Consider the following 27979-nt stretch of genomic DNA (forward strand, 5'->3'; position numbering starts at 1 on the left):
CCACTGTGTTCAATCGAGCTTACTCCTAGACATCCTTCTGTACAGGAATGTAGCCTAAATTGCATACAAGCGAACTAAAACAGCTAATAAATAAAATGTTTTAAATGTGCAATATACAAATGCAACACTAGATGGCAACATTGAGCTATGCCAAATTCAATGTATTTTCTAAAACGTGTTTTTTTTTAAAGCACTTTCACAGCGTTTTTTTATATGCGTGTAGATTCTACCTATATCAATAGCATTCACTGTCAGGAGCTGCTGACTACAGCCTCATGTGTTGAGCTATGTTACTGCAGTTTTTCACTTAGGTGCCAAGAACTGACTGCTGGCTCTTTCTGGACAGGCAGGAGTATAATAGGGTTTTGGGTTACAGCAACAAGGGTTTGCTTAAGCAACAAGGTCTCTCTGTGCTCCAGTCTTGCGCTTTGGTCCTGACTCCTGGGTTGTTCCCCAGTCCTGTCTTCTGGTTTGCCCTCTGCCCCCGAATGCTTTCCGCTCTTGAGTCCTAACTAGCTCTCCAACCCTGCCTTCTGGCTGCCATCAGATCCTGACTGCCTTTTGATTCCTGGATCCTGGTTCCTGAGAAGATGGAGGAGTTCGTTTTATTGATTATGATTGAGTAATAGCAGCAGAAACTAATGCAAAAGCACCAGATGGTGAGGCAAGGAACATCACTGGAAGAGTGACATTATCCCGAGAACTTCCACAGAATAGTTATGAGGAAATAGGCATAATACAAATTGCAAATCTGTTTGCAAACTGAAAGGGCTAAACAGCAAAGTAATCCAACTCAAACACCTCTGGCCATTAAGATTTATTCATCAAGACTCCCCTGACCCTGAACCAAGAGTTGTTATTTTCCGACAGATGCAGTGAGAACCTGGAACATTTGGGTTTAGCTCAGAATTCATAGCGGGAAGCAGGACTAGATAACTCATAGATCCTTCCCCAGTCTACAGTTGTAAACATGCCTTATTCACTCATATTATTCTTTTGCAAGTGACTAAGCAGTAGCAGAAGCAACAACATTTTCTTAGGCCAAAGGCACAGCAGTTCCATTTATCTAGAAGGCACCATGTTGGCTACCCCTGCCTTAGATTGTCTTCTAGGATCTGAGATTGGCGTGTCCCTCTCAATAAATAACTTTGTCTTGCCCTGTGGTTAGACCCTCCTACACCAGACAGAATTCCTCCAGTTAGGACAGAATATCTGGATGGACATGTAAAGAGGTAAAGGCTTTCTGGGAAATGATATACAGTGGTACCTCTGGATGCGAACGGGATCCGTTCCGGAGCCCTGTTAGCATCCTGAAGCAAACGCAACACGCGTCTGCGCATGCGTGTGTCGCGATTCAGCACTTCCGCGCATTCGTGGGACGTCATTTTGAGTGTCTGCGCATGCACGAGCGGCGAAACCCGGGAGTAACACGTTCCGTTACTTCTGGGTCGTTGCGGAGTGCAACCTGAAAATGCTTAACCCGAAGCTACTTCAACCCGAGGTAAGACTGTATAATGAGTTAAAGAAAATGTTTAAAAACACTTTTGTTAAAAAATCAGAAGCCTTTTTACTGGGTACAGTAGGCAAAGAGATACCAAAAGAAAATAAAAGACTGTTCATGTATGCAAGAACAGCGGCAAGAATCCTTTTAGCCCCAAAATGGAAACAACAAGAAGTACCAATGAAAGAAGAGTGGCAGATGAAGATGATGGACTCACCAGAGGGGGAGAATTCCCCCCCCCCTTATTTCCCCCCCTCTAAAACAAGGTGCGTCCTATTGTCCGGTGCGTCCTATAGAGCGAAAAATACGGTAATTTATACAATATTTGAAAGATCATTGTAAGCAATTAACAACACTAGTAGGGTTATCTGAATACTTGTAATGAGATTTTTTTTACCTTTCTACGTTTATTTAAACTTTGAGGTATTTTGTAATGAGTAAAATTAGAATTGGAAAATATATAAAATGCTGTGATATAAAAGTTACTTCTGAAAGCCAAGAGGTGAGAGGGAAGGAAGTCGACAGCTCTAAAGAGCCAAAGAAGTGAAGTGGATAATAATGATGTGATTATATAAATAAATGGAAAATAAATAAAAAATATATATATATTTTTTAAAGGACAGAATATCTGGAAGGGAGTGGACACATATAAATACAAAAGACGGTAATTTTAATTTATTAGTTTCTCCATTTTCAATCTTAAATTCAGTTCTGCACATTTCCACATCTGTTCACAATTTTTTAAACAGAAAAGTCCTCATGAAAATCCATCAACATCTTAACGCACATTTCTCCCAATATTTGTATGCACTTTTGCCTAATATGCATTTTTTTTGTAAAGCAATTTTCCATAAGCCAGTGCATTTTTGTAGACACTTTGGTTCAATAGGTGCATGTGTGTGTGTGTGTGTGTGTGTGTGTATTACTTGTCTGGAGAATGATATTGCAATATTCGGAGAGCTATGAAATGTGAAAGATAGCTGTCTCATTTCCCGTACTGTTTTGAGAAATGCGAATGAGAGATGTTTGCCTTTAAATACGAAGTGAATTGAATTCTTTGCCCCTTTGTTGGTCCTGACATGCACTCGCCTTTTGAAGAGTCACAACATTCCTCACTGCTGGGCTATAATAACTCTTAAGTAACCCATTAGTAAATTTGCCAGTCACCTGGAGGTGGTGGTGAGGGAATGCTGTGCTGACACATTTGGAAGGTGCTATAAATAGCTTGGAAACAAGGGAGGAACCTGCAAAGAAAAAGGTGAATCGGCCACATCATGGTGTTCGGAAAGATGATCATGTAATCAGAAACAGTAACATGTTCATTGAAAGGCTATAGATAAGTGAGTAAACTACTTACGAAAACAGGATTTCTGTGTTATTTATTTATTACCTGCCCTTCACCCTAGGTTCCCAGGGCAGGTTGCAACATTAAAAGACAAGATTAAAAACAGTTTTAAAATGACTTACAACCATACAAGATAACGTAGGTCCTAAAAATATACACCTCAAGTGTCAAAAGCCAGAGCAAAGAAGTGTGCCTTCAGCATTCTCCAGAAGCTGTACAATGAAGGTGCCAGACACAACTTTGTGGGGAAGGAGTTCCACAGCTTAGGGGCCACCACAGAGAATGCCCTGTCAAATGATGCACAAACGCGTGCGCGCACACACACACACACTCAGAGCCTCTGAGGGCCCCTCTGCCAATCTAAGCACTCAAGGGTCTGTAGGAAAGGAGGCGGTCTTTCAGATATTTGTGTGAGAAAAACAGCACAAATTCATCCCGTCCAATTTGTCCAATTTACATTCATTTAAAGCGTGGGGAATGATTGCATGGATTAGATGTAGCAACGCTGCTACATCTTTTCTCGGAATAGTCTGCATTTAGGCACACAATTCCTTTCATGCAGTTTAGCAGGCAAAAACAAACAAACAAACCCAGAAAGAGAAGGAAAGAAAATGGGAGGCAGACAAAGCTTTGTATGTAGAGGGATGCAAAATACTGGCAGGTGGAGGTGCAGGAGGCAGTGCCACAGCAGGGGAAGTATGTCAGTAGGGATGTCTGGTGTCACAGGAGCACAACACTCCTCTGTCAGCCCGCTTAGTACTTCCCCTGGATCTCATTTTATGGAGCCCTTCCTAATTCATGCAGGTGGCAATGATTAAAAAATGCTGTGTGTGAGGGAATTGAGAGAGTTAAAAAAAAGTGGCAGAAAGAGAGGCAGGAAAGATGGTGGCAGAAGATAAAGGGGGTGGACCCACCCATCTCTAGCCCCAAAATGATTACCTCCAAGAATAGCAATCTTTTTTCATTGATAGGCACCTACCTGCACATGTGGTGGGAATGCCAAGAAGTTCAAGAATCTTGGAAGCTTTTTGCAGAAATATCTGAAATAGTAAAACAAGAAACAAAAACTGCTCATATGCTGTACTTATTTGAGGTCATTCAATTCAAAACTGTACTGATTTTAACCACTGATTTCAAAACTGCATTGATCTTTTGGTTTCTTTGAATTCCTAGCAACGTTGGGTATAAGGCTGCTAGTTATTAGCAGAGCATCACCGGTGTAAAAGTACTTTATGGAATAACATAAGCAAAAATACAGGTTTATTCACCGAGAAGTTTTGCGATTTACATTTTGATAGTGGGAAAGACTATCAAAATTAGAGGGAGGAGACTGAAGCATTAAACAATGGAAGAGGATGTGCAAATGCAACTGTCTTTACAGTTTCCCTTGAAGGATGAGGCACAGTAGGTTAAGACAAAGGTTTCCTGGAAGGCATAGGTTTTGAGGAGGAATGTGAAGGAAGAAATGACATCGCATAGGTGTTCTGGGAGGGTGTTCCAAACAACCAAAGGAGCAGCAAGAGCGAGGGTAGCAGACAGTGGTCATTTTTCTATTTTATCTGAAATCATTTCTAAACCATTTAATATACTGAGATATCATAGAATCATAGAGTTGGAAGGGATCCTGAGGATCATCTAGTCCAACCCCCTGCAATGCAGGAATATGCAGCTCTCCCACACCAGGATTGAATCTGTAACCTTGATCTTTCAGCACCACACTCTAACCAACTGAGCTATGAGGGAAGAGCTATAAGGTATGGTGACCAGATGTCCCCGTTTCCCAGGGACAGTCCCCGGATTTACAAATCTGTCCCTGGACAAAATCCGTCCCCGGATTTCATTTAATGTCCCCGGATTTATATTTTAAGTGTTGTAGATTTATTAGTAGGGAATGGAAGTTGTGTGATTGGTTCAACGGCACAAGACACATCATATGGCGGCTTCCAGCGAGGCAAAATGGCAGGTGCCACAGCAGCGAGCAGCTCCTGAAGCCAGCCAGAGCCAACTGTGCTACCAGGCTGGCTCTGGGCTGCTGAGACTGCTGCTACTGAGGGGGAACTGGGGCTGCCTGGCGCATCAACTGGGGGAACCACTGACCCCCCCTCCACGACCCAAATAAAGCCAGGAGTGAGAGCGCCCGGCCACCTGGCTGACTGCCCAGCGGCGCTCCAGGGCCAGTAAAAACCCTGGAACCGATGCAGGGAGATTGAGGAAAGGAGAAGGAGGAGAAAGAGAGAGAAAGAGGAAGGAGAAAAAAGACGGGAACCTCGACCTTGCTGCGCTGCTGCTGTCACCACTGCTCTGAGAAAGAGAGGTAGGAGAGCACTGGGAGGGCAAGGACACGTGGCCGAGCCCAGGCCCGACCCAAGACTACTCCACGGCAGATAGCGCTCCAAGAGAACAGGCCAAGGCGCAGAGGAAGGCCGCGTGACAGAGGAGACCCAGAAGAGAAGATATTACTTCTTTTTTTTAAAAAAAAATGTTTTTTTAAAATCAACTTCTTTTCTTTTCAAAAAAAGAAGTGTCCCCGGATTCTTTGAAAAAAATCTAGTAACCTTACTATAAGGGGAGCAAAGTATGGAGGGTGTTGAAGAAAGGACATTGTTTGCTTGTTAGGCTGCATGCAGAGAGAGAACCGGGGTATGGGTTTAAAGAGGGGTGCCACATGGTCTGAACTTTGAGGTGAATGATTTTGGCAGTAAGGTTCTGGATAGAGGACACAGGGTTAAGGTGTGGCAATGGAAAGCCCAATAGGACAAAGTTGCAGGAACCGATAAAGGAGATCACCAGACCCAGAAGACTTCATTCTTTGATGTTTGTACAGCTGAACAAACAAAACCCAAAGAGAAAGGCTGGGCACACCTAAGGCTTGAATGGATCCTGCTAGGAAAGTTGACTTGCTTTCACTTCAGAAAAGACGCCCAACCCATAAAGCACCAGAAGCAGGCTGCATCTCAGAAACAAGACTTAGTGAATTCAGTGGGGCTTCTTCCCAGCTTTGTGGTGTTAGGATCTTACCCTGTTGTTGTTGTTTAGTCGTTCAGTCGTGTCCGACTCTTCGTGACACCATGGACCAGAGCACGCCAGGCACTCCCGTCTTCCACTGCCTCCCGCAGTTTGGTCAGACTCATGTTTGTAGCTTCGAGAACACTGTCCAACCATCTAGTCCTCTGTCCTCCCCTTCTCTTTGTGCCCTCAATCTTTCCCAACATCAGGGTCTTCTCCAGGGAGTCTTCTCTTCTCATGAGGTGGCCAAAGTATTGGAGCCTCAGCTTCAGGATCTGTCCTTCCAGTGAGCACTCAGGGATGATTTCCTTAAGAATGGATGCGTTTGATCTTCTTGCAGTCCATGGGACTCTCAAGAGTCTCCTCCAGCACCATAATTCAAAAGCGTCAATTCTTCGGCGATCAGCCTTCGATCTTACCCTGAGTTTGACATAATCATGGAATTGGAAGGGACTCCTAAGGGTCATCTAGTCCAACCTCCAATGTAAAAATCTCAACATGAGACACGCCCCATCCAGTTTGCAACATAACAGACCCTGCTTAGCTTTGCAAATGTGCTAGCAGTTTAAAAACCCCCGCTGTGCCACTAGATTCAATGAAGTTTGTCATAGCTGGAGTGATGGAGTTTGAGACAAGGGCAAGTTCGAACTCCTAGTGGGCACATGGAACGAGTCATAGAGAAATAAGTGGGTGACGCTGTGGGTTAAACCACTGAGCCTTGGGCTTGTCGAACATAAGGTTGGCGGTTTGAATCTTCGTGATGGGGTGAGCTCCCGTTGCTCGGTCCCTGCTCCTGCCAACCTAGCAGTTCGAAAGCACGTCAAAGTGCAAGTAGATAAATAGGTACCGCTCTGGCAGGAAGGTAAACGGCGTTTCTGTGCGCTGCTCTGGTTTGCCAGAAGCGGCTTAGTCATGCTGGCCACATGACCCAGAAGCTGTACGCCGGCTCCCTCGGCCAGTAAATCGAGATGAGCGTTGCAACCCAAGAGTCGGCCACGACTGGACCTAACGGTCAGGGTCCCTTTATCTTTACCTAAGCCCCACTTCACACGTTACTTTCATCTTCATGGCTAGCCCAAACCGCTGCGCCACTCTGTTGCCCTCAGGTCCTGGTTACTGGCCTCCCAAAGGTCCCAAAGTTGGCCACTGTGAGAACAGGACGCTGAACTAGACGGGCAAGCTTTTCTTATGAAGACAAAATAGGGATTTCGTTTCCTTTCAGGTAATTTCCAGGCAATTATACTGATTGCATCTTACAGATTTACAACTTCCCTATTCTTTGCAAAGCAGTTGCAATACCACTTTTTTTTAAACTCTTTGGGAACGGGCGACAGTGACGCGTGTGAGGCGCCTATCTACCACTTACTTAGCGCGGGGAGTGGGGAAGGTAAATTCAGAAACTGTAACCCTGAATGAACAAGACCGGAAACCGAATTTAGTTTGCCTCAGGAAGGGCGCGCGCGCGAGCTAGCGCTGCTCCAGCAAACGTCCTCGCCAGGTGCGCTGTTTCCCACCCAGCCTTCTCGCGCGCGCCTGGCAACGCAGCAGCTGGAGAAGCGGCCGCTCTCGCAAGCCGCGCCCTTTCTTAGCGGCGCTGGTAGGTAGGGGGCGGTGCCCGCCAGCCGCTCGCGCCCTTACCTGCGAGTCACGTGTTCTCCTTCCGGCAAGGGGCGGGGCTTCTTCTTGTCAGAGGTGTGTGTGTGTGTGTCTCCCTCTCCGCCTCCTTTTTTAATTCGGCTTCCCTTTCTCTCAGGAGTATCCCAATTAGACTCTTCTTCCCTCAGACCTCTCCACGTTTCACTTGACTTTTTCTCTCGCCTCCACTCCCCGCGCGGAGGAAAGACACCTGGTGCGCGCCCCGCTTTCTGTGTGTGTTTTGCGCGCTGCCGGGAGAAGGAAGCGAGGAAGAGAGAGAGAGCGAGCGAGCAAACTTGAGAAACTTGTTTGTCCACTCCCCGGGCTGACTCTCCGCGAGCGAGCTCGTTTTAAAAGGGGAACGGTGTGGGGAGGAGGGGGAAAGGAAGGAAGGAGAGGGAGCCGCTGGCCGAGAAAAGCATGAAAGCGAGCTGAGCAAAACATCCCCCGCCTGCTTGGGATTCTGCCTGGACACGGAGAAGAGGGTAAGCGAAAGGGGTGGCTATTGTTTGGGAGCGAGAGGGATGTTGGGAGGCGGAGGGAGGAGAAGGGGAAGGGGAAGGGGCTCCAGGTGTGTTGCAGCACAAAGGTAAAGGGACAACTTGGGGCAGAGTCCTGGGCTTTGTTCTTCTCATGCCCGTGGCATGACAGCGCCACAACTCCCCCTCTTCCAGTCTTTCCCATATCTCTCCAGCAAGTAGTTGTATCAGATGCTGGGCGGAGGTCGGACTGTACCTCTGACCTAAGCCTTCCACTTCATTTTCGTTTCCCCTGTTCCTTCTCCCCACCCCGAAAAGACCGACCTTGTTTTTGAAGAGGGTCTTTTTCTTTCCTTTTCACTACCTGTTGTTTGTTTGTTTCACCCACCCACCCCTTTTCAGTCTATGCAAGGTCGTGTATGTGGCATGTACTGTCTGGGTTGGTTTTTGATTGGCATCTCTCAACTGTGTAATCCGGACGTGGACGGATAAATTCAGGAAAGCACACATGCTCTGGACCACATTGCAACCAACTTGCTTTCCTGCTCACAAATCTAACTGTTTCTCCAATTAGATCTGGAGACATAAACAATGTCTGCAGTCCACGCCTTCGGAGATTCCTCCCTTTTCATTTCCCGTTCACAACTTCTCAAATGGATTTTCCTTGATTCAGATCCAGATGATGTTTAGCGATGTCTGGCTGCCTGTTAAATTTGTTTGGTGGATTCTCAGTTAATGATATGAGATAAAAATCGGTGCTGGTGTTCGCTGATGGAGGGAATTGTTGGGGGGTCGGTCTTCTGATAGCTGTGAATCTCTGTTTGTGAATGAGGTACCCACCAGAGTTAGAAGACAGTGAGTGACACATGCACATATCCAGTTATAGGTAGAGGCAGAGAAAGCAGGAACTCTAGCTTGAAGACACAAAGGCAGAGGGAGGGAGAGTTGTGAGTTCGTTGCAGGAGAAGGATCTGGGGCTCAGAGTTTTTTCCCCTGGGAATGTGACACAGGGTGGCACTAATCCACTGCCTTCGACCTATTTAATTAATTATTATTACAGTGGTACTTCGGGTTACAGATGCTTCAGGTTACAGACGCTTCAGGTGACAGACTCTGCTAACCCAGAAATAGTACCTCAGGTTAAGAACTTTGCTTCAGGATGAGAACAGAAATCGCACGGCAGCGGCGCAGTGGGATGCCCTATTAGCTAAAGTGGTACCTCAGGTTAAGAACAGTTTCAGGTTAAAACGGACCTCCAGAACGAGTTAAATTCTTAACCCGAGGTACCACTGTATTAAAATATCTGTCCATTTCTGTCCTGTCATTTCTTATTAAATACTGTGCTCTATTTATTTATTTCATAAAGTTTATATACAGCTTGATTGTAAGAACCTCAAAGCTCACAGTTTTGATGTTTCTCTCCACCCCCCCCAAAAAACCCCTGCTTTGATCCAAATTGAGAAGAAGAACCACCTAGCTATGTTTTAAGTTGGTGAGGTGTACACAGCCCCGGATACGCTGTTTAGTTTCTTGATTTACCTATGTATTCAGCAGGTAAATTAAGATACCAAACAATGGGGGTTGTGTACATCTCACTGACTTAAAACATAGCCAGGTTGTTGTTGTTCTCAATTTGGATCAAAGCAGATTTTTTGCTTATGTGCCATGGACAAATGAGAAACGACTTACTATTCAGTTTCTAATACAGTGGTACCTCGGGTTGAGTACTTAATTCGTTCCGGAGGTCTGTTCTTAACCTGAAGCACCACTTTAGCTAATGGGGCCTCCTGCTGCCACTGCGCCGCCGGAGCACGATTTCTGTTCTTATCCTGAAGCAAAGTTCTTAACCCGAGGTGCTATTTCTGGGTTAGCGGAGTCTGTAACCTGAAGCGTATGTAACCCAAGGTACCGCAGTAGTAGAACCCACCATTTTCTACCTCTATCCTTTTGGGTTTGCACAATACCGAAAGCAGTCGTTTTCCAGCCTGGTGTGCTCTTGATATTTGGCACATCAGCTTTAATCAGGCCCAACCAGCCAAGGATGGGGAACCTGTGACCCTCCAGATGTTGATGGACTGGAGTTCCTATCATCGCCAACCATTGGCCACACTGGCTGGGGGCTGAAGGAAGTTGGAGTCCAAGAGCTGGGCAGCTGCAGGCTATACACCTGCCTTAGACAGTCACCTGCAGCCTCAATGCCTTAAAGATTAGGCAGGTGGCCCCTAGGAAAAGAGTATTTCTGTGGTAGGAGCTTGTCTTTGTCTTTATGTGCTGGGTAAAATAAAGAGGATGGAATGGGCATGGGCATTTGGAGCAAAAAGGCTTTGGGTATCCCACAAGCCATTGAACCCAATGTTTTGACTATACAGTGGTACCTCGGGTTAAGAACTTAATTCGTTCCGGAGGTCCGTTCTTAACCTGAAGCACCACTTTAGCTAATGGGGCCTCCCGCTGCCGCTGCACTGCCAGAGCACGATTTCTGTTCTCATCCTGAAGCAAAGTTCTTAACCCGAGGTAATATTTCTGGGTTAGCGGAGCCTGTAACCTGAAGCATATGTAACCTGAAGTGTCTGTAACCCAAGGTACCACTGTACACAATTTGGATTTTACGTACAGTCCCTAGAACGTAACCTCCATGTAAGCTGAGAGTCACCTGTATGGAAATCAGTTGATTTAAGAGCTCCTATATCGGCAATCGACCCCAAAAGCAGCTTCTAATAACTAGCCAAATCTCTCTAGGGAGGGATTTCACTATTTGGGATGCTGCAACTAAAAAACAGAAAATATTGTTAGTTCAATGTACGTACTACTACTGGCATGGATCTTCCTTGAATGTGGTGTTTAGGTGCATGGTGCAGATAGTATCATTGAATTGTGGAACTGGAAAGAACCCTGAGGATCATTTAGCTCAACCCCTTGCGATGCAAGAATCAGCTAATAACTTGTTCCTTAGAATGTTTACTTGGAAATAAGTCTACCCGTGCTTAATGTCATCTATTTCCAAGAAAGTGTGAGTAGGCTGCTTGCCTTGGGCATTAGCTATGCTTGTTATGTGCTTTAACCTTTATTCTGTGATTGAAATACGTGTTCCAGGTGTGGTAGATAAAAATGACCCCTTCCTGGTTGGATATTGCTTGGGCCAGAACAACACCAAATATCTATAAGTGATTCACTAGAGCAGGAATTCAAGCAGGTCACAACCAGACTGCAGAGTGTGGTTAGTCTGGAGATTCCACCCTTTACTCCAGAATTCAGAGCATCCTTCTTCAAATATGTGCACTGTTTGCCCAGAGCTTTAGATCTTTCCATGGTAGACATGGCATGTAAACACAAAGTACTATTCCGAAGCGAAAGTGGGTTATTTTCCATCAAACAACATCAGTGAAGTTTGAAGGGGCAGAGCAAAAATTTACCGTACTTCCTCTTGTCTATGTGGCTACAGGCTACTTGCTTGTCTCTGGGGTATTTGCTTGTAAAATGACTCCATGTGGCAGCTTCTTTCAGATTCCTTTAGAATAATTTGGGCTGGCATAGTTTGCATTGCACCTGAAACAGAGAGGATAAGGAATAATAGTTTGTGGCTGTTCAGGGATTTTGTTTTGTTTTGTTAACTTGCTTGTTTAAACCATTTGAAGCACCTCTCCATACCCAATTAATGTTACTGTTTTTTGAGTTTGTATGCGGGGTAGGAAAATAGACCAGCTGTTAGCTCTATCGTAAGCCACTTTGGCTTAGTAAGCCAAGGTATGCACGAGCCTTTTGCTTCCATTGTCACGAGCTGTGATTAAACTAGGAAGCCTCTAATTAGCCATAGTTTCACACTCCTGTGGTAAACTATAGTCACCAGCTACAGAAGGAGCCAGGATCTTTCATCAACTTTAAACCATGGTTTAAGAGCCCGGCTTGTTTTGAAGCTGGTGACCATAGTTTCCCAGTTTGGAGCAACACTAAACTGTGGTTAATGAGACTTTCCTGTTCAGCTTCAGGTTATAGTGAACAGGCTACATGTGTGGGAAAAGACTCGTGCATATATATCTTCCCGACGACTGGATACAGAAGCTAATGGAATATGCAGAAATGATGAAACTTGCTAGGGGGAGAAGAAATCAAGATAACAATTTTTAAAGAAAGGAATGGAAGTGGTTTATTGAGTATTTACAAACTGTAAACAAATCAAGACATTGGCAGGATTATTGTTAAAAAAACCCTGTAGTTTTAAATATATAGTGGTACCTCGGGTTACATACGCTTCAGGTTACATACGCTTCAGGTTACAGACTCCGCTAACCCAGAAATAGTACCTCGGATTAAGAACTTTGCTTCAGGATGAGAACAGAAATCGTGCTCCAGCAGCGTGGCAGCAGCGGGAGGCCCCATTAGCTAAAGTGGTGCTTCAGGTTAAGAACAGTTTCAGGTTAAGAACAGACTTCTGGAAAGAATTAAGTACTTAACCCGAGGTACCAGTGTATATATAAGATATATATAGAATACTGTAGACGATTAAAAGAATAAGGCAATTTGGAGTATGCAGGAAAGGACGAAAATAAATGTAAGGAACTGCAGAAAGAGGGGGAAGGGAGTCGAAATTGAAAATGTAAAATCCATGGTTAAATAAAAGACTTGTGCATATATTGACTTAATAAGCTGAGTCAGCCCACGTCAGCTCTGAACACATTATAAGTATTGCATTGGGATTTAAAAAGAAACCTCATTTTTACTATTGTCAGGGATACTCAGTTCCCCCGGCCTCACTTGTGAGTCAAGAGAAGCAGAGGTATCTGCACTTCTTAAATTTTCTGGTGCCATCAGTTCACTCAGAACGCTTTCAGAATCACCTGGTAGCTTAGGTTGACACCAGTTGCTAGAGACAGGATAAACTTTACACTAAAATGGTTGGTTTATTAAAGGAATATTAGGTACACAAGGTAATATTTATATTGGGATCATAAAGGTGCTTGTTGACACTTTCCGAAGACTCGGGAGACACTGTTGCTGACACCAGCCTCCAAGTGGCTTCTACCTCAGGCCCTTATACCTCCGCCCTGACCAAATACTCCCACAGCCCTGTCCAGCTACTGGGGACAATCTGCCTCTGTACCCCAAAACTCCTCTAGCTGTATTCCTGACTGTTTGGACAGTTTAGGAAGATTTTAAAAACCCGCTGCTGTCACTTTCCTCTGGTACACAGGGCAGCTGTTTGGATCAACTCAGTCCCTGGCTCCCTTCTCCAGGTCTTCACCAAAAAAGGTATTAATAAGAAACCGGGTACAGTGGTACCTCAGGTTACATACGCTTCAGGTTACAGACTCCGGTAACCCAGAAATAGTGCTTCAGGTTAAGAACTTTGCTTCAGGATGAGAACAGAAATCGTGCTCCGGTGGCGCGGCGGCAGCAGGAGGCCCCATTAGCTAAAGTGGTGCTTCAGGTTAAGAACAGTTTCAGGTTAAGTACGGACCTCCGGAACGAATTAAGTACTTAACCTGAGGTACCACTGTATTCAATTCAGGCCTCAATATTTCTCCTCAGCTCATCTCTGGTCTATTTTTCATATTACCCTCATCAAATCCATTCTCCCCCAAACTCCTTAGCTGACAAAATCTCAACTACCTCTCCCTCAACCGGCAGTTAACTCTCAAGTAACTAGAACCTCTGGCCAATCAGAGTCTCCTTTCACCCAGACCAATTAGTCCAAATTCATCCCATTCCACCTTCACCTAATGAATTCTCAATGCAATCATATATCTCTCTTCTCAGAACCTGTCACCTTGCCGCACCGCTAACCAGGCTTGCAACATCATGACAGAACAACTCCTTGAGCTTCCTTGGTCACAGAATATTTCCCCCTTCAGAATACAATCATAAGCAGACATATATACAGCATTTCTGTTCTCTTCCTGTTGCTTAACTCTGTCTTAATCTGCACTGGAAAACTAGTTTTTGAATGTTAAGAAACCCAAGGGTTAATCTATGTAGGCTGGTGCGATACTGCACTGGAGAGAAACCAACAAAGTTTCCATTTAAGAAAGAAAACTTACTCTCTTGTCTTCCAGTCACTTGGAAATTTAGCAGGATATATTCAATATGTACATTGTTTGGTCATGCATAACACTGCACACAGACATGTCCATAATAAAACATCGTATAAGAATGCCTGCTAACTATCCTCTGTTTTGTTTTTTAAACACATGTATACTTTCTGACTGGTTATGGATTTTGTGTTCCACTCCTAAATTCATTATTGCAAAAGACTTCCCTTATGCAGTCCCTTGGAGATGTTTCACACCAGCGTGTTTTTTCCACAGTAGTAGGGAAGAATTGCTGTGATAACAAAAGCTTGAAAACTCCCCTTGACTGCATTAGAGGAGGAGATGAGAGTACACAAGCCTGAGGTTTACTGTGTCACACTAAACTATGACTTAGTGTTCCTGACATCCAAATTTTGTGTGGCATCCAAACAAGCTGTAGTCAGACTAGACCCATTGATATTGCTGTATATCACTAACTTTAGGTCCATTCATTTCAGTGGGTCTTCACTGAATAGAGATTAGCTGGATCCAGCCCTCAGATGGTATGTGGCACTTCCATAGACTTGTTATAACTAATAGCAATGGATATATTTATTATATAACCAGTTAAGCTAGTGGCCATCATCACATCCTGTGGTACAGAACTCCAAAAAGGAGAGGAGATAGATAAAAATGATGAGGCTGTGGCCAGGCATATGAAATGTGGCCATTCTCTTAAGCTGCCGTCAGATTCCATTGTTGTAAAAAGCACTGGATTTGGAATGGAAAATTTCTCACGTAAGACCAGTAATTAGGAATTAGTCACAGTTCACACAAGCCTCGTATAATTCTTTAGAGCACGTTTATGAGACAATATTTGATATTTCTCACGTGCCAAAAAAACTTAAAAATAGTAGAACCAAAGCAAACAAGGTATGAGTGATTCATGCTTTGTTTTAATCCAGTCTGAGTAGATCTTGTGATACCTCAAAGCAGTATTACCTTGGGAAGAAAGGTTGGTTGCTGATTACCCAGATCTAGTCTATTTATAGTATAAAATCAGTATGCAAAGCCAAATGACATCTGTTAAATCATAGAATCACAGAATTGTAGAGTTGGAAGGGACCCCAAGAGTCACCCTAACCCTATTGGTTCAGGCCGTACTCTCCAGAGCAGTAGGAAACAAGCTTGCTCCATCTTCCACGTGACAGCCCTTTAGATATCTGAAGATGGCTAACATATCTCAGTCTCCTCTTTTCCAGGCTAAACATCCCCAACTCCCCATTCTGATAAGGCTTGATTTCTAGACCCTTGATCATCTTGGTCACCCTCCTCTGTACATGTCCTGCCTTTTCAATGTGGTGCCCAGAACTGGACACAATATTCCAGGTGTGGTCTGGCTAAGGAAGAATAAAGCAATGCTATTACTTCTCCTGGAGGGCACAAGGAGAAGGGGACAACAGAGGACGAGATGGTTGGACAGTGTTCTCGAAGCTACCAGCATGAGTTTGACTGTGGGAGGCAGTGGAAGACAGGAGTGCCTGGCGTGCTCTGGTCCATGGGGTCATGAAGAGTCGGACACAACTAAACGACTAAACAACAACATTACTTCTCTTGATCTGGACACTAGACTTCTGTTGATGCAGCCTGGAATAGCGTTAGCCTTTTTCTGCTGCTGCATCACACAGCTGACTCGTGTTAAGCTTGTGGTCTACTAAGATCCCTAGATCCTTTTCACATGTACTGCTGGCCGTCTAGGTGTCCTCCATCTTATTGTTACAAGTTTTGGGTGCCAGCACTTGTGGGTCCTGCTGTCTTGTGGAACTATGGCGGGGAGGATGTGTGTGACTTTCACTTACCCTTCCTTTCTCTCCCCACATTTTCCTCCTCCTGTGGGTAGTGCAAGGAAATTAGCATTGCAAGGTTTATGACTGGCATTGTTGAGGACTCTTTTGCAGGGCGTATAAGGGAACAAATGCTCTGTTGGGTGAAGGGCTCTGCTTTCACATAAGAGCACCTGCTGAGCATGCAGCAGATCTCAGATTCCTGGCATCTCTAAATAGGACTGGGGAAAACCACCACAAAATCCCGAATAACTACTGCTTGTCAACATAGACAATACTGAGAGTTGCCATAATACAATCACTCTGCATAAGGGATCTTCCTATGTTCCTAAATGCCAGCTGTAGGATTGCACCTTTAGTGTCTTGTTCGGAAGTTTGCTTCCTAATTGCTGCTCAACCTTGCAACCTTAACTTTATTCAATCTTTAAAACTTGTTTTCTTCTCTTGTTCTCCCTTGGGCAATCTACCAATGTTCTAGTCCCCAGGCTTGCAGGTTACAATGAAGACTTAGGTGAGCTACTTGCCTGCCAAATGTCTTGGCCTCCTCGTTAATTTTGCAGTTTCTGCTGTAGCCTGAGAGCTCTTTACTGAGATGACAGATTTGATTCTGAAGCAGGTGTGTGTGTGTGTCTTTCTTTTTTTTTAAGAGTACAAAACCCCATTCAACTGTTCTTGGCTTCATCCTTGTCGATGACACCATTCCAAGTTAAATGAGTTTTTACTGCTATGTTTTTAAACACAGTGAAATTACGACGAAACTATTGTCTCCTTCCCTTGATAAATATCTGATCTCAATAGACACACTCAGCAATAATAATAAAAAAGCTATAGAACAGGGGTGCAGAATCTTCTTCAGCACAAGGGCCACATTCCCTCAAAGGCAAACTTCCAGGGGCCACTTGCCTGTGGTGGGCAGGGCCCAGTGTTCGAAACTCTAGGTGCATTTTGCAAAAAGAAAATTTAATTGGGGCCAGCAATTTCTGAGCTCTGGGCACGGTATTGCACCTCAGATTTCAGATTAAAACTGCATAGTGGAAGGAAAGGAAGACCTTTTTCTGCTTCCCCACTTCCAGCTACTGTCTGAAGACTGGAGAACAGACTCTCTTAAGAATATTAGGGGGGTGGGCAGGGGAAGGACTAGACCACGTGAAAAATGAACATAATATTTTAGCTGCAGTTTGTTTATTTTCGGCTTTGTATTCTTGTTATTAAAAAGCATGCCTAGACATTCCGTTGTTGCGCCCATAACCTAGGTTTAAGGTGCTGTTTTGCTCCTAGCTTTCATATCTAACACTGGTGGGGCCGTAGCAAAAGTGTGCAGAGCAACAGACGTGATGCTTGGCTTTGTGCGCTAGGCTGCACAAAAAGTCAAAGGTCTCTGCATGCACATATATCCCCAACCCTACCTGTTCCTCTAATTTTTTTAAGGTCTCAGTGCTTTACTTCTGTGCATAGAGCAGGTTGTTCCCATCAGTAATATTAAGAAATCATTCTTGAGAGATACAGCCTTTGGCTTTACACGAATGTCTTCAGAACTGGTTTGCTTTCTGTTGAACTTTACAAGTGTAAAGTTCAAACGTTCTGCATCTTTGCAGTAGCGAAGTTTCCTGTTCAAGGGAATACAGTTGGGAAAGTGCTGTTAAAGTGCACAAACTACCTAACCCTTTTCATGCGTCATAGGCGTTTTCAGTTTGCCCAGTACTTGAATGGTCCCAATATATCTTATCTCACTTTTATGTGATATCTTGCTATCTGCTCAGTCCTGTTGGTGCATGCCTTGTTGATCAGGGAAAACCATGTATGAATGATTAATTGACTTTCACGAGTCCTTTTCAGGCAAAAGCTACATGTTACTCTTATTGTGTGGTTAGCAACCTTGTTTGGGTATTTGGCCGTTTTCATTAGGACTACAGCCTGCAGAGAAGAGGATCTGGTTTGATAACTTGCTGGAATTGGTTCCATGACTTGGTAAACCAAACCATAGCTTACTGCCATTTTGCTCCTCTGTGGGCCTTTTTGTTCCTGAGCTTCCCTGAGCTATGCCAAGGTTTGGCTTAGCATGTTGTTTGAATCTGGGCTTGTGGTTAAGTGCTCTCCTCGCTTATCAGAAGCAGTAGTCGAGACGAAACCTTGGCTACAGTGAGGACAGAGCTGAACCACAAGCCGGGGTTGCAGATGACATGCTAAGCCAAACATTCATTCTGCTACAAAGCATATTGTCTATTGTATTACTTAATGTTTACTTTCTATAAAGGTCATGGTGGGAAATGTTTGGTGAAAGAACACAAAGTGAGACTGTGTACTTTTTTATATATATAATAAACTTAGTAAAACATACAATAATAAAATAATGGTTAAAATCACAGTTAAATCATCATCAGCAATATATATTCTCTGATGGGACAGTAAAAGACAAAGTCACTTATGATCCAAAAGTTTGGACAAATAAAAATGTATTTTAGCTTATGGTTACCACAAAAACCACCACCACAACAACAACTGATCATTGCTGGCAGAAACATTGACTATGAAGGGGGCAGAAATTACTTGGTGACACAATTTAGGTGACCAGGAATGATTGCTGATGGCTTGTTGGTATCTGTCCATCTCTGGAGTGGAGAAGTTTGCTTTTGTGGGTGAAGTCAAATTGTTGTAAGCTTACAGCACCTGCTGTGGCTGTAGAGACATGTTTTGTTGCAGCTGGGGCAGATGAAGGCATCCAGTTGTGCTGCTGCAGATGCACCATTCCACTCCTTCTTTCCACTCCTCCCAGTGGTCATTCCTCCTCTGGTCACTGCTGTGGATACACAACCTAATTGCCTGTCTCCAGGCACGGTGGTAGAAATTTGTGCTAATTAGGCTTTGAACCATTTGTAGCATGATAGTGTTCAGTAGGAACAGTCTCAAACTCTCTTCTAGAACTTTAAGTAAGTGCAGGTTTAAAACAAGGATAGGGAATCTGTGGGCCCCCCAGATGTTCTTGGTCCCGCTGAACACTGGCTAAGCTGGTTGGGGCTGATGTGGGGGTTCAACATCTGGAGAGCAACAGGCTCCCCCCCCCCCGCGCTTTAAAGCATCCTGTGCAATGCTGTAACAGACTGCTTCTGATCCTTTCTACAAGAAGTTTCAATGCAGGTACTTATATACTTCCTGATGTCTACAGCAATTTGCAAGTAAGAAATCATTAGACAGCTGTCTTGCAACTTCATTTTAGCCTTGGAAAGTTTGTATAGGTGCATAACTGACTTGAATGCTGCATGCGTTCTCATTAGTGCTGGAAGAGACTTTTAATTAGCCCCATTTCATTCTGCCCCAAGGGAAGTAATTCCCCATTTACTATATCTTTTTCTTCCCTGCTCTTTATATAATAAGCATTCTGTTCTGCTGGGCAAAAAGTCAACAATTAAATCATGTCTATAAGAAATCTAAATGATTTATAGCAAGAAGAAAGCCACAGTACTGCTATAGATCTAGCATTAGATTGGAAACAGGGACTGTAATTGTAACTCCATTTATCCAGGAATAAGCCCCATTGAATTCAGTAGGAACCTCCTGCTGAATAGACACAATTAGGACTGTGCTGTTGTTAATTCTTTGTTAAAATGCATGCTAAACACATCTTTAGACTTGATTACAAGGCACAGTCAAAAATGCACCTGTGGATTTGAAAACCAAAATAATGGAAAGTCTTCCATATATTTAGCAGTGTACATTGAAGCAATGTAATGTAAATAAAGGTGCGTTTTTGGATGTATAGTAAGACAAAGTTTCAAAAAATTAAATCTGGTTATGCCTTTTATAAATATCTCAAACTGTGTACAATGAACAGTGCATTAACCTTCAGTGCCATCAATAAGATATTTCATGATGCAAGAAAAGAACCCCCATCCCTATTCTTTTTTAAAAATGCACAAATTAAACAGATGACTGCAGACTGTTTTTTCAGTTCCATAATATAAGCCACTTCCACAAAATATGTACAGATTGTTTCTCTTAGTGGTAGCCCACTAAATCAACATACAGCGTCTCTGCTAATTTATTTATATGGTTATTGAAGTTTATTGTCTTGCTTAATGTTTTCCTTTCGTTCCCTAAATGGTTTAATGCTTATTTTAATCCTGCCACATTGGGATGGCTCTTCGTGACCCCATGGACCAGAGCACGCCAGGCACTCCTGTCTTCCACTGCCTCTCGCATCTTGGTCAAATTCATGCTGGTAGCTTCGAGAACACTGTCCAACCATCTCGTCCTCTGTCGTCCCCTTCTCCTTGTGTCCTCCATCTTTCCCAACATCAGGGTCTATTCTCATGAGGTGGTCAAAGTATTGGAGCCTCAGCTTCAGGATCTGTCCTTCCAGTGAACACTCAGGGCTGATTTCCTTCAGAATGGATGGGTTTGATCTTCTTGCAGTCCATGGGACTCTCAAGAGTTTCCTCCAGCACCATAATTCAAAAGCATCAATTCTTTGGCGATCAGTCTTCTTTATGGTCCAGCTCTCACTTCCATACATCACTACTGGGAAAACCATACCTTTAACTATACGGACCTTTGTTGGCAAGGTGATGTCTCTGCTTTTTAAGATGCTGTCTAGGTTTGTCATTGCTTTTCTCCCAAAGAAGCAGGCGTCTTTTAATTTCGTGACTGCTGTCACCATACTACAAATCCATCAGGAGAGATCGTGTTGGATCACAGCATATTTGCTTTCCCACACAACTTTCAATTCCTTTTCGCTAAAAGTTTTAAGCAGTGGCTTCTCAGTTTCTGGTTTGTCTTAGGAAGCACAAGACAACAAAATTGCATTTAATGGCTCTTTAATATTGTTGCAGGCACCATGTGTCCTGCTGAACAATTGGATCGGCTGTTTAGCTATTAAAACATTCCTGAACATTTTGTGACTTCAGAGGAGCTGAGATATATTATCAATTAATTAATTATATAAATTTGTATACCGCCGTATGCTCCTAGATCTCAGGCAGTAGTCTACAGGTTGCGGTATTAGCGTGGGAAAACAGTCACAATCCAAGGATCCCTGAACATGCACCTCCAGATGGTGCAGATCACAGGTGAGATGATGGTACCCAGACATCTTCACTTGGTTTCAAGCTCTCAGATGGGCGGGGTACAAATAATAGCCTTTTTATTAGAATTACTATAGTAATAAACAACCATGGTACAACGGACACAACATTTAAATAAGGGGGGAAAAATAGAGTGGGGGAGAAAAGGCCAAGGGGAGACAGACCAGAAGCAAATGAGCACAGGGCTCTTTTATCTTTTAAGATTTATGAAGGAGAATTTTGGCAGGTGCGACTCATTAAGCTGGGTTTGAGAGAAGCTGTAGCTGCCAAAATTCCTCCCTCTGCTAAGCTGTTATAGGTACAATATCCCTGCCCTCATTTGCATCTGTTCACCTTGGAAAGCGAAGGGCAACATCAGGTATGCATGATACAAATATTAAAAGTGGATCCCATGTTGTAGGTAGTGTTAAAATAAAAGTGGATCTGAAAAGACTGACGATTTAACTGCATTGTATTCTTTTTTAAAATATATATATACAGTGGTACCTCGAGTTAAGTACTTAATTCATTCTGGAGGTCCGTTCTTAACCTGAAACTGTTCTTAACCTGAAGCACCAATTTAGCTAATGGGGCCTCCTGCTGCCACCGCGCCACCGGAGCACGATTTCTGTTCTCATCCTGAAGCAAAGTTCTTAACCAGAGGTACTATTTCTGGGTTAGCAGAGTAGCCTGAAGCGTATGTAACTTGAGGTACCACTGTATATTCTTTTTTTGTCCAACACTCCTGTTTGTGGAAATAAATGTTTTCTCTTCCTGGTATTTCGCTACACCTTAATTTCTGAAGTTGCATCATCCCACCTTCAGACTATACTGTTTTCAAAAGGGCATGCTCTGACTTGGAACGCCTGCTTCCTCCTCCGCTCCCACACATCCTGACGTTTCTGTGGAAGTTGCAGTTTCCCAAGGCATTCTTGGGCACCTGTGCAACATAAAAGGAGCTACACATGCATGGAAGCACAAGCAGGTCTACCTGCTGTCTGGGCCCAGGCCACTAAACATGAGGCTAGTTTCCTTTTACAGGAGCACATCTGTTCCCACGTGATGATAAACGGCAGTACCAATTGCTCAGATCCTCTTTTTTCCCTGACTTCCATTCTTTAGGCAGATGCATTGCTGGTTAGCGAACTGCATTCATGCTTTGTAGGCACACTTTCCATGACACATTCCAAGTGACAAAGCTTCACGCTACCCTTTAGTTAACCTCCTCCCCGGTGTCTATGTGAATTGGCTAGGCTGAGCCAAGATGTGACTGATGTTAATTATATAATAGCGGAACGTGCGTCCTGTTGAAATGTGCCTAACTGCTTGTGGAATCCGCGTGTGCTGTGAACAGTATGGGTCTGCAGATGCACTGCGTGGCCAGATGTTACTCAGAAGAGAAACATCTGGATTGTCACCTTCTGCTTGCTTGTTTATGAGAGGCAGGTTTATGGGTGCTGGTGGTCGCACCCAAGCTTTTTAATTTCTGGCAAAGTAGTTTGGCTCCAACATGCTCTTTGGGCAGAGCTCACTCTGGTCAGTACTTGCATGTATGTGCTGGGGTTGATTTTGTGAGAACTCGGTTCTGCAGCTCCCTGCACCTTGTTGAATAGCGGAAAAGATGGACGAAGGGCACAGCTCTGTTGGATTCACAGATCTTTATTGCGGTAGTTACAACTGCTCCTGGAATCAGAATGACTGCAGCCTAGCTGGCTGCTTTATATAATACTAAGTAACTTGAAACAATAACAACTAACAACTAGCTAACCAATCAGGAGTGACAGTTTTCAATCCTTCATTTACATACTGGTGGCCCTGAGTGAGAACTGCAACTAATCTTAATACATAACACCTTTATTTATTAAAGACATGCACACACATACACAATGTACGCCTACCATTCTTCCTTGCCTTCTCTGGTCTCAGACTTTCATATCATCCAACATTCCTCAGATGAAAGAAAATAGGGACATTTCTCACTCCCCCACAACTGACGCTCCTTGCCCCCCATTTTTTGCCCCTCTTTTCCTATCAGAAGAAGAAGGGGAGTGTTACCACCACTACATGTGTGACATCTTGATGTATTTTTTATCTTTGTTTTAAGCTGCCCAGAGTGGCTGGGGAAACCCAGCCAGATGGGTGGGTACAAATAATAAATTATTATTATTATTACATCAATGGGACACAGCACACATGCCCTCCACCATCCTGAGGAAAGTCTCCAGTTGTCTTTTAAGACAAAGTAATATTCACTTAGCAGTTTGAAAGCACGTCAAAGTGCAAGTAGATAAATAGGTACTGCTCCGGCGGGAAGGTAAATAACGTTTCCATGCGCTGCTCTGGTTCGCCAAAAGCGCCTTAGTCATGCTGGCCACATGACCCAGAAGCTGTACGCCGGTTCCCTCGGCCAATAAAGCGAGATGAGCGCCGCAACCCCAGAGTCGGCCACGATTGGACCTAATGGTCAGGGGTCCCTTTACCTTTAATATTCACTTGCCACTGGAAGGGATACAGTGGTGCCATTATGGCAGAGGTCCTAACCATTTGCCATATGCTCCTCAAAACAATACAGGTACCTGGAACAGGGCCTCCAAAGTAGATCAGTTTCAAGTCATTTATGTGGCATTTAACAGTAACGGTCCGTTTTTGTTTGGTAATTATAAATTTGAATCACTGATTTGGATTGCAGAGGCATTCACGCTTATGACTGATGCTGGTCGCCACTATTTGCAAACAGACATCTTTGCTGCCATTTCCCATTATTCTTTGCTCTGCTCATGCTCTTAAAATGACCAGTTGGTCTAAAAACAACAGCAGCAGCTGATGATCTTGTCTGTCTCTAGCATGCAAATCTGAAATTTTTCTCATTACTACCTCAGCACGTGGGAGCCATAAGAAAAAAAGAACAGCTTTTGTTTGCTGGCAGTGCCATCAGATGTCTTAGTCTGCAGCTAAGCAGTTGTTCGGGAACACCCTTCCCAGGGTTCTTGATGGCTACACTTCTATCATTTGGACTCTAAACGAAGAGTACTGTACTGTATATTCTTTTCCGGAGTTTCTGCTTCAGTGAGATTGAGTGTTTTGGCTAATTCTGCTCTTAAGGGCTTTGATACTGTTTTGTTTTTGTGGGGCTGAGTCTCTTTATCGTCTTATAGTGATTTAACCTAAGCTCTTGTGCTGTAAACCGTGAATGCATAATGTGGAGAGTCGTAAGGTGAAAAAGAAAAGTAAGTGCTGGAAGTAGTAACCATCTTATTTTGTACCATTATTTTGTACAAATCGGAAAAAATGTGGACAGGCTTGGACTGGTAGTAGCTTTAGCTCAGTTCTGTCAGTGTTGCTGTTGTTTAGGTTTTTTTTTAATTTCCTGGTTTGCTAGAACAGGCTTAAAATCAACAATCCATGCTGCCAATATGGTTAAAAGGCACCAGGCTTCTGTTGGAAAGCCTGAATAAATAGTTATAAAATTAAATAACAGGATGTGTGTTTTCCTGAGCTGCCTTAGGTGTGCCTTGATTCTATGCTGAGTGAATATTGGCATGCTTGCACTTACCTGGTTTTTTGCATGTTGCTGTGTGCTTATAGAATTGTAATTTGTTGTATAGGCACACAGATCTCTAACTAAGGAGGTTAGGTAGCAGAATCGCACATAGCTTCTGGTAAGTGATGCATTTTTCACATTTTTAACAGTCAAGAGTGGCTTCGTTAGTATCTCTAATTCTGGACAGGTTTCTCATCAGGTAAGTCAAGTTTAATCCAGTCTAACGGCTCTCCCAGACAGACAGTGTTGCAAAAAAGTTGGCAACTGTAAACCACTTGGAGACAAATAGGTTTTTTGTTTTGTTTTGTTTAGATGCCTTTTGGATAGCTCCAAACTAGATTTTCAAGCTTCTTTCTGCAATTCAGGGCATGTGATTCCAGCTCTCTCTTCCCTCCCTGCTCTCCAACGCACTTCAAGCGTTGACCAGAATGTGGTGTTTTTTTGGCTGACGTGAGGGAGGGAGAAAACCGGAGGGAAATGCTCTTTTTGCACACAAACAAAATAACAACAACAATAATAATGAAGTTGAGCTGAACAGAGTCCAAATAGGGTACTAGTGGTGTTTTGGGGCAGCTTTGGAGTGAACTGTATGGCACCAGTTTTGTTCAACTTGCGTTCTTTAAGGGTAAGGCTACCTTGATCAGATTCTTCACTTGCCATTTCGGTGCTGGTTCTAAACTGGTATAATAGTGCTTTGGATGTATGGTGTGGCTGTGGCCCCCCTGCATGTGAGAACCTTATCCTACAATGTCAGTCCCTTGGCCACCACAGCTATGACAACCCCCACCATCAATTCTGTCCCAACATTTTCTTTTATCTTAGAACAACAGGGGGTCGGGCAGTGGTGTAGCGTGGGGGGTGCAGGGGGGGCCAGCCGCACCGGGCGCAACATTTGGGGGTTAGGGTTAGGGGGCGCAAATCCACAGGTTAGGGGGCACAAATCCACGGGTTAGGGGGCGCAAATTACTTGCCTTGCCCCGGGTGCTGACAACCCACGCTACACCACTGGGGTCGGGCGAACATATATTGGCTCCAGGAAGAACAATTGCAGGCGTTTCATAAGTTTCACTGTTTGTTTTCTCCATTTTCTTTCTTTCTGCGCTTTATGTGTGAGATTTGGTGATTGACAGCCTTTTGGAAATACGGTTTCTGGTCTCTGTTTATTTATAATCAGATGGCCTTGGGGAGACTTGCTTTCTTTCGAACTTGGTTCCGCACCTGCCTACGGATGCATAAATCTATATCTCAGTGGTATTTTAAGAGCAAATAGATTGAGAGCGGAAGGGCGTGTGGACATAATCCTAGTTCATGGTTTATGAGGTGCAAAAATTAACCAGCTTTCTTCTGAAGTTTCCCTGGTTTGCATTTGGGTTTTATGCACAATCTATGCCTGGAGCTTTGCAAATCTGGTTCCTTCCCCTTAGGGGAAACGTTTAGAGAAATGTCGTACTTTCTTTTTTTTACTGAAACTTCTGAGAACAGTCTTGAGCAATTTGACAGGAGAATGTGTGTGTATGTACTATGTACTTTAAGTAGAAGTGCAATAGGATTGTCAGCTAAGGATAGAAATAAGAGGGGTCTGGGAAACAGGGTGCTGTCAATTTGATGGGTTTGGCCGTGGGTTGGTGAGTTGGAAGGTACTGGGCTTTTGAATTCCACCTTGTTTTAGGTGCTACAGCTAGAAATAACACTGGTGGGAGAAATTATCTGTGTAATTCATCGTAAGACTATTTTAACGTATCAACTTTCAAAATCCTTTCTTAAGTTCAGAAGCCTATGTTTTGTATTTCTGTGCTATTTTATACCAGTTAGGGCTAACAGAAGGTTGTTATCGTGGTGTAAAATTAGAATCCATAGAGTTGCTCACGCTATTTCAGAAGTGAGATACCAGCCTTCAGAAAAGGAGGTAGAAGAAGCCTAACCTGTGAACCTCCCAGTTCAGTGCCAAGATTGACTGTGATACATGAAGGAGATCCTGTTCTGTTCTGGGGTTTGGGTATTCTATCGCCTTTATTTTGATCCAAGTGATAAAGCGGGAAGATCACTCATCTTCAGCTTGACACATGTTAATGTCGTGCTTGACCTGGTTTGAACTCTTGTTAATATTTTCGAAGCATATCTGGTTGTGCAAATTGGACTCTTTTTTTCTGGCAGAATCTCCTGTTACAGGAGCAATTAATACATCTTTAAGCAATTAAAGGCAACTAATACAACTTTAATGAAGGATAATATTCCATGAGGCTGTTTGGTTAGGGATTGCTCAAAATGACAAGAGCAATTGCTTATCTTCAATATGTTGTGCATATCTGACGGATCCTTTTGTGAAGAATTAAATGGACAAGAGGGAACTGTAGAAGTATGTATTCAGCCTGTGTTAGCTGCTTGATATTGTGATTGATGTAAACTCTTAGAGATCTTGTGTTGCTGTCTTTATATTTTACTTTTGGCCTCCTTTATCTGCTTCTTAACATTACCTCCACTCATTCTTTCTGGAACTAATTGCTGTCTGTTCCTAGAGCTGCTTTCTCTCATGTCTTCCTTTTCTTTCTCAATATCAATTTTTTATTTAATATTTTTATTTATTTTTTATTTAACATTTTTATTTAACATTTAATGCCAGAAAGCGTGACAAATGTGGTTTAAGGCAGCAAAACACAGCTGAAAACTAAACCTACTTTTAGTTTTAAAATCAGCACCTTAAAATAAGAGCCTGCCCATCGCAGGTGTAAATGACACAACGTGAATAGAATAAAACAGCCTACCATATCCCCAGATCACTTAAAACCATTCTATAAAAATGTCAGAGATATCTTTAGACCCTGCCTGAAATTTTGTAGGGATAGGGCTAGCCCGATCTCACTCGGAAGCATATTTCACAGGAAGTGGGGCCATTGCTGAAAAGGCCCTGTCCTGTGTGCCTGCCGTTCTGCTTGCTCTCATAGGTGGGTATGTGAATGGGGCCTGTGATGTGGATGGCATGATAAGGGCAGGTTGGTGAGAATGAAAGCAGTCCTTCAAGTAACCCACACCCAAACTTATTAGGGCTTCAAATATCACCACCAGCACTTTGTCTTGGGCCTGGGAACACTCTGTCACACAATTCAACTGGTACAATACACATGAAGTGTACCGAATCAACTTCCTGGTACCAGCCATTACCTGTGTGGCTGCATTTTTCACTGGCTGACGTTTGAGTGCATTGTAGTCCTTAATGCATCTTTTCTTCAGCTACTGCAGTTTATCATGTCTACTCCTCTACTGCCACCTGATTCCCCAAGATTCCATCTGAACTTTATTCCACCTGAACAGACACTCCTCTGCCTTGTATATTAGGTGAACATATAAATGTCCTGTGTGTCTTGACTCTAGTGCGGTGGTTGTCAACCTGGTCCCTACTGCCCACTAGTGGGCGTTTCAGGATTCTAGGTGGGCGGTAGGGGGTTCTACGGCACAAGCTGAATCCTCCTTTCGTCAAGCACTGGTGGGCGGTAAGGAAATTTTACCATCAAGAAAGATGCATTAGTGGGTAGTAGGTATAAAAAGGTTGACTACCCCTGCTCTAGTGA

At 43.6% G+C, this 27979-nt stretch overlaps 1 protein-coding gene and 1 long non-coding RNA gene across 3 annotated transcripts in view; one reads left to right on the forward strand and one right to left on the reverse strand.

The window, feature by feature from the left end:
• Positions 1 to 2192: 2192 nt before the first annotated feature.
• LOC310659615 lies at positions 2193 to 7563 on the reverse strand. Its single transcript, XR_014502866.1, has 3 exons — positions 7491 to 7563; positions 3826 to 3886; positions 2193 to 2745 (listed from the first exon to the last, which is right to left on the reverse strand). It is a non-coding gene; the product is annotated as an uncharacterized lncRNA (long non-coding RNA).
• Positions 7495 to 27979, forward strand: part of ATP8B1 (ATPase phospholipid transporting 8B1) — a 73598-nt gene continuing 53113 nt past the window's right edge. For both annotated transcript variants that reach the window (XR_014502779.1, XM_083402690.1), the window contains exon 1: positions 7495 to 7972. The gene's annotated coding sequence lies outside the window, so the exon portion shown is untranslated. The remainder of the gene's footprint in view (positions 7973 to 27979) is intronic.

This window comes from Podarcis tiliguerta (genome assembly GCF_965153285.1).
Source record: "Podarcis tiliguerta genome assembly, chromosome: 11".
Taxonomy (NCBI): domain Eukaryota; kingdom Metazoa; phylum Chordata; class Lepidosauria; order Squamata; family Lacertidae; genus Podarcis; species Podarcis tiliguerta.